Consider the following 7435-nt stretch of genomic DNA (forward strand, 5'->3'; position numbering starts at 1 on the left):
AGGTTCTGGGACTGGCTCACCTTCTCTGCCCTAGGAGCTTGGGATGGCAGAAAGGGAGCTTCCTTCCAGGTGCTGGGACCATCTCAGCTTCTCTGCCCTAGGAGCTTGGGATGGTGGGCGGGAGCTTCCTTCCAGGTGCTAGGACTGGCTCAGCTTCTCAATGCAGCATAGATTTTAAAACTGAAAGAATATTTTGAAGATTTTCTATCACTGAATTTGAAAATTTAGGCAAAATGAATAATTTCCTAAAAATACCAATTTTTTTCTACTAAAATTGACTCAAGGAAAAATAGGAAACTAAAGATAATTGAAGCCATGAAAAAAACTGAATTAGGAGTTTAAATCAATAATCAATAGAGCAGATGGATGACAGATAGATACATAGATAAAAAGCTAAATAATTTTTTTTTCTGGTACTGGGGATCAAACTCAGGACCTTGTGCTTGCCAGGCAGGTGGTGTGTCATTGAGCTGAATCCCTGGCTCCCCAAAAGCTAAACAATTTAAACTCAGCTTTTGAATCTAACTTTGCTTCTAGATTAAGCATAACAATATAAATTTCTAAACCCTGATCTATTAATGGCTTTTTTGAAGTTTTAAAAAGTCTGTAAGTGATTTCTAATTGAATTGTAGTAGTATTACACATTTGTAGGTCTCTTATTCTTTCAGCATAAGCAAGTTGTCTTTTCTAGCATTTGAACACTAATTTCAGTTGAATCCTAAATATTACCCTTATGGGAAGTATTATTATATTCAACTGTTCACAAGTAGAGAAAATTTTATTTGTTTTTTTTTTGGTTTTTTGGTTTGTTTGGCACTGGGGATTGAACTCGGGTCCTTGTGCTTGCGAGGCAGGTGGCAGAACCACTGAGCTAAATCCCTGGCAGCTATGTTTTGGGTTTTGGGGGGCGGTTTTGTACCAGGGATTAGAAAATTTTAGAGTATAGCAAGATTAAAGCATTCTCTTAATTTTTGTTTGATAGGTACTAATAAGGGATGAATAATGCACAAAATATTGTCAAAAATATTTTGTTTGGTCTGTCACGCTGGTGGTAGACACATAATCCTAGCTACTTGGAAGCCTGGGGCAGGAGGATCACAAGTTTAAGCACAACCTGGGGATCTCAGCAAACCCTGTCATAAAATAAAAAATAAAAAGGGCTGGGGATGTAGCTCAATGATGACATGCTTGCCTAGCATGCATGTGGCTCTGAGTTCAATCCTCAGTCCCTTAAAAAGCCTACCTTAATAATTCCTCTAACAGTTTGAAGTCTATCTGCAGGGCCAGTTAAAGCCAACTGATGACCCAAACACAAACCAGAAATGATGTCTCTATGTCCTTCATTGTAAAAGAGCTCAATGGTCAGTTAAAAAAATCAGCAGGTGAGCTAAATGGTAGCCATTGTACACTAGGTTCATACTCAAAGAAAGCAAACTCTCCTGCTACAAAACAAAAATTTAAATAAGTTTACGTGATAAAACAAACGTGATATATGATGACACCTTCAAACAAAGAAAAAAAATTTTTAACAATGCAGATTGAAATCCAATTAGGTTGACAAAGACAATCACAAAAATACTACTAAAACCAAGTGTGGTACAATAAACTCTGTAGAGTCCCTCTTGCCTTATTTCCTTAATCATGTGCTCATTTTGTTCAATTTTTCATCTACAGCTTTTAACCTAGACTAATATTTAATACTATTCATTTTACATTCTGCTATCCATAATGTGAGAAATTATAAAATCAAATCCCTTTTACCATGTCTACTACTTTGGAATATATTTACACTTTTTACAATTAAAATATTCATGAAATACGACAGAAGAGCACTCAAAATCTGGTGTAGCTACTGTGGAATTGATTTACTGAGGAGTTTTCTTATTATACTATTAAAATATGGGTCAGTTAGGATGCTTTCAAAGGGAAGGAAGTAATAGAAAAAACAACCTAACTGGACTTAATGAAAAATTAATAAGCCAGCATTTGTACAAAGTCCAGAGAGTGGGCAAGCTCCAAGGCTGGTTGGTTTTGAGTCTGACTGTATTAAGAACCTGAGTTCTTTCTTTCTCATTGCTCTGTGCCCTTGGGGTTAAAATCATTTCAAGTCTGATTTTCCTTTGTGTTGTAGGACAGTTGCCAGTCACAGTGAGGCATACTTACTTCCTTTTTCACATCCAGAAGAAAGCAATTCCTTCCCTAAGAAACCAGGCAAGTCTTGATCTTTTGGGGGTCAGTTTGTATTCCCTTCCAAACAATGTCAGGGCTAAGTTCTTCAAGCAACATTGATTGGCTTGCTACTCAGCCCTGTCCACTGAACTCAGGTCAGTGTTTAAAGTTCATTACTGCAACGCGAAGGTATGGGGAAATATGTTCAAAAGTCAAGCTCTCCATCCTATAAGAGATGTGCTCAGAAACACTCATGTATCTACTGAAGTGACACTTGTATATATTCACTTTGAAGTCCACTGAAATAAAAGAAATTACATATAGTGTTTCTGTCAGCATCTAAAATAGATCTCTGGAAAAGTTAAGTGGAAGGCTGGGAATCTTGTTAGATTTCAGGCAATTTATAAGGTATCAAGATTCAAACATACAGAAAAAGTATAGACTGTTTTCAATCTAATTGTATCCAATATAAAGTATTAGTTGTAAGATAAATAACTTCAAAAATAGTTGCTAAATATTGAGGATAATAAATATGTCCAAGCACATGAATAGGTAGAGCGATTCTTTCAAACCAGGTAAGACCCTGCTTCTGATAACCTAAGGTTTCTCTACATGATAGCAGAAACACTAGGACATGAAGTCCAATAGAATCATGTTCTTCATCTATAGAAAATTTATCACTGTGGTATCACTTACATATATAGAATGAATACATCTTTTTTCTCTCTTTAAAATATGTCTGAGGAAGTAATATATGACCATCATTGCAAAATTCAATATCAATAAAGAGACATTTTTAAAAGTCTATTTCTCAATTTCCCTAGAATCTTCTTCCCTAAAGGCCTAAGATGATCAGTTTTTTGCATGTTCTTCCTCAAATATTATACATATACGAAATTGATGCATTCTTTCTAAAAACAAAATCATGTGGAATGCATACTACTTGCAATTCTACACCTTGCTTATTTTCATTTAACAAGATTCTCATACATGGAGAATGACCTGAACCAGCCTTGTGTAGCTGAATGAATCTATCTCACGACCTTGAAGCTAAAGCGAGACCAGCAGGTGCACTTAGTATGTTTTTTCAATGGGTTATTTTGAAATAAAAGCCTTACAAACTGAGGCATTTCTTTAGTTGGGAAACCCCTGCCTTGGCGATTCTCTGATTCACCACTAGATGGACCCATTTGATATTTTGTCTTTCAAAAATCATAAATTCGCACAGACCTTTCTGATTTAGACGTAAACTGTTGATCTTCAAATGGTATTTGATATTTTAAAAAATATAAAATCACTTATAAAAACAAGCAATAGAACCCAATTCAAGAATGGGCATCTGAAATGACATTTCAGACAAAGAAGACATTTCTCAGACAAAGAGGTAAAAGCAGCAAATAAACATATGCAAAAATGTTCAACATCACTGGTCATTTGAGAGATGCAAATGAAAACAACGCTGAGATTCCATCTCACCCCACAAAGAATGGCTGCTATCAAGAAATCAACCAATAACAAATGCTGGCAGGGGTGTGGGGAGAAAGGAACCCAGCTCCACTGCTGGTGGGAGTGTAGACTGGTGCAACCACTGTGGAAATCAGAATGGAGATACCTCAAAGAACTAGAACTGGAAGTCCCATTTGACCCAGCTATCCCTCTGCTGGGGATCTTCCCCAAAGAATTAAAAGAATCATACCACAATGATATATGCTCACCCATGTTTATAGCGGCACAGTTTGTAATAACTAAAATTTGGAAACAGCCCAGTTGCCCATCAACTGGAGACTGGATAAAGAAGATGTGGTTTTTTAATAAAATGGAGTACTACTGAGCCATAAAGAACGAGAAACTAGAGACATTTATAGCTAAGTGGATGCACATTGAGGCGATACTCTTAAGTGAAATAAATAGGACACACGTGTAAATACCAAATAGTTTCTCTGGTGTGAAAAACTAAGTGTAAATAAGGACCAAAATGTATAATTGATATTGTGAAACAGGAAGAAAAGGAGTAGGGGAAGTGGGAGGGGTAGGGGAAAGAAAAGAAGGGAAAAGAAAAAAATACAAGAATAGGAAAAAAATGGAAACAAAGTCTTTGTAAATAGGGAAGGGTGGAGGGAGTGAAGGGAGGGCAGGGGAATGGGGAAAAAATAAGAACCAAGATACATCATGTAAAGGTACAGGATCACAATGATAAATGTAACTGTACTATACACCTAAAATGTACCAATAAAGTTAATGAAAAAAAGAAACAATAGAAGTTGCCTATGTATTTAAATAATGTTAATTAAAAACAAATACCAGCATAATCACCACCTTCTGGTGACACATCTTTGAAGCCAACAGTATTCCCTCTCTGATCCTCTCTATTTCCTATGTGGAACAATCACCACTGTGATTTATAATTTTCCAGCCACTTTAAAAAATAGTTTTACAATATATGATGCATCCCTAAATAATATGATGTTTAATTTGTCCTGGTCTTGAAACTTGTATTTTAAAAACTCCTATACTGTCAGTGAATTAGCAGGTAATTAGCAGGTAATCGGACCAGTGCTGACACTTGGTGTACTGACAGATCTACGGCTCTAATTCCCAGAATTTGAGAGGGAGAGTGCCTTTGGAAATATGTGTTGTGAAACCTGCTTGTTTGCACCAAGCAAAACTCAGTGTCACTGGCAGAACAAACACAACCCAATAGCTATATGCTCTCTGCTCTGCCCTGGGTGCCTCAGCCCTACCAGCACTGGTCATATCTGAAGGGCATTGTATTGAAGTTCCTAAACTTTCTTTGATAGTCAAAGATAAAGTTATAAGAAGACCAAGGAGGCTATTTTTCTCATTACAAAACTTAAGCCCCGGAATGATATCAATAAAGGTTTATACCTCTCAGCAAATGAGAGCTGAAAAAGGCAAAATGCGAAACTGTCATTATATCCAGGGCAGGGCACTCTGCTTCATCTATAGTGAAGACAATGGCGTCGTTAAGGCCGTCAGAGATATCCCTAGAATTATTCTGCTTAATATAAGCAAACTGAACATTTCAAAACTTCTTCCTGATGGGCATGTAGGATATTTCTGCATTTGGACTGAAAGGGCTTTCTGGAAACTAGATAAATTGTATGACACTTGGTTTAAAGATGCTTCCCTCAAGAGTAACTGTAATCTTCCCATGCACAAAGTAATCAATCCAGACCTCAGCAGGATCTGAAAAGTTCAGAGATTCAGAGCCCTCTGAGCACCATGCAAGATGATTCATCACAAAGGCCTGAAGAAGGATCCACTGAAGAACATGAGAATCATGTAGGAGCTGAATGCATATGCAAAGGCCATGTGCCAGAATGCCATTCTTCACCAGGCTAGAAGTCACAAAGTGCTGTAAATAAAGCTGCAGCTGCGACAACAACACTAGCAGGCAAATCAGATAAGAAGGGGGTTCAGGAAAGAAGCCTGCGGGAGAGAAGAAAGGAAAGAAGGCTGCTGATGTCAAGAGCAGAAGTCATTGGGAAAAAAACTTCACAGCTATCAAAAAACCATAAGAAAAAAAATAAACTACCACAGAAGAAACTGCTGCATAAATTGTTAAAATTTGTTTGTTCCATAAAGGTCACATAGGTTTGGACAGCTTATTTTGAAGAACAACCTGATAAAAGAGAAAAAACAAACTCCTATTGTATGTATTTTTTCTGTCTTGTATTTTCTACTTATCATTATATTTCAGAGATTCATGCATGTTGTTCTGTATGGCCTAATGGGTTTTAAAAACCATTCTGTAGTATTGTGTTATGTAAATAGACTAACATTAATTTCTCTATTTTACTGATTTTAGACTAGCTTTTTTCATTCAACATTATATTTTAAAAGATTTTCATATTCATCCAAGCACCTAAAATTTAAGTAAATTAAACATCCTTCATACATAATCCATATCTAATAATTCTAATATCAATCTTCTGGGAGCCTGATCCTTTATCTTCTCTGGTGACTTTTGTTCATTTGGACTTGGTTCTTTGTGTTTCTGTAATTTTTTAAAAAACTATGTGTGCATAGAAATTCTCAAAACATGTTTAATTTTTTTTCTTCATGCTATTATATCTTTAGCCACAATGATCTCTCTTCTGGAGATCATTTCACCCAGTACTCTATTTGGCTAAAAGTTTCTGTCTGTATTTAGCAATTGTGAAGCAAGTAGCTCTTCTTGGGTCAGGAAAATCAACAGCCTATTGTCTTCTCCAGTGATAAATATATTGGAAAGCCTGGTGGCAAAGCTGTTGCTACTGATATCTTTCACATGCTTAGGTTCATACACTCACAGCTGACCAAATCAAAGGCCATGTATATAATATATATTTTTTTTCATATTTTTGAGACAGGGTCTCACTATGTAATTCAGGTTGGCCTTGAACTCACTATGTAGCCCAGGCTGGCCTCAAACTTATGTCAATCCTCCTGCCTCAGCCTCCCAAGTGCTGGGATTCCAGGTGTGCACCACCACACATGGCTAGGAGGCCATTTATTTTGGTAAGAAGGAAAAAAAAAGATTTATTTAAAGCTATGGAGAGGAGATTGAGAGGCCCATTTGTCTCAAATCATCATCTCACAATGTACAGGTGGGCAAGAGTCTTTTATAGTAAGTAAGGAACAAAGAGGAGGGGAGCACAGAGTGATAATGTAGATCTCTACACTTGCTTTATCACTTTCAGCATCTTCAGCTCAGTTTCCTCTTTCTTATATAAAAGAAACCAGGCTCTTGGCCTCCTGGGGCCAGCATCTTCATATTTTGTCACTAATTTTGGGCTCAAGAGAAGGGGTGTTGGCCATGTGCTTGATAGGAAGTTTGGAGTTGCTGCTTGTCTCTAAAAAAAAAAAAAATCTAACTATTAAAGTTCCATTTTGGATTGCCAGTTACACTTATGGTTTAAAATTCTCAGAAGAAATTCTTCATTGTTTCCCCTATTCATACTAGAAGGAAGCACAAATAAGCAAGTGTCCCTTTGAGTGGTTAGTTTCTACAGAAGCCCTTTTTAGAGTTCTGGCTTTCGCTAGTCTCTTGGATTCTACTTTTAACCCTTACCATGGCTTATGTCTAGATGTCCCCCCAAAGCCTCATGGTCTTTTTCAGAGGTGGCTGAATCTGGAATGTGTGATGCTGGGATTAAGGATGTGTGATTACTAAACCACTACACGAGTGATGGTTTGGTACTGTCCTAATCCTGGTGGTGTGGATGGGATAAAAGGGGCAGAAAGACACTGTTAAGGTCTCTTG

General features: G+C 37.0%; 1 pseudogene; it reads left to right on the forward strand.

Annotated features, from left to right (window-relative positions):
- The first annotated feature begins 1333 nt into the window (after positions 1–1333).
- LOC101701274 (large ribosomal subunit protein uL4-like) lies at positions 1334–6273 on the forward strand (annotated as a pseudogene).
- Positions 6274–7435: the final 1162 nt, after the last annotated feature.

The sequence above is a fragment of the Heterocephalus glaber genome, unplaced genomic scaffold, assembly GCF_053883595.1.
Source record: "Heterocephalus glaber isolate CG9 unplaced genomic scaffold, H.glaber_assembly_v1.0 deba00001431, whole genome shotgun sequence".
Lineage (NCBI taxonomy): Eukaryota > Metazoa > Chordata > Mammalia > Rodentia > Bathyergidae > Heterocephalus > Heterocephalus glaber.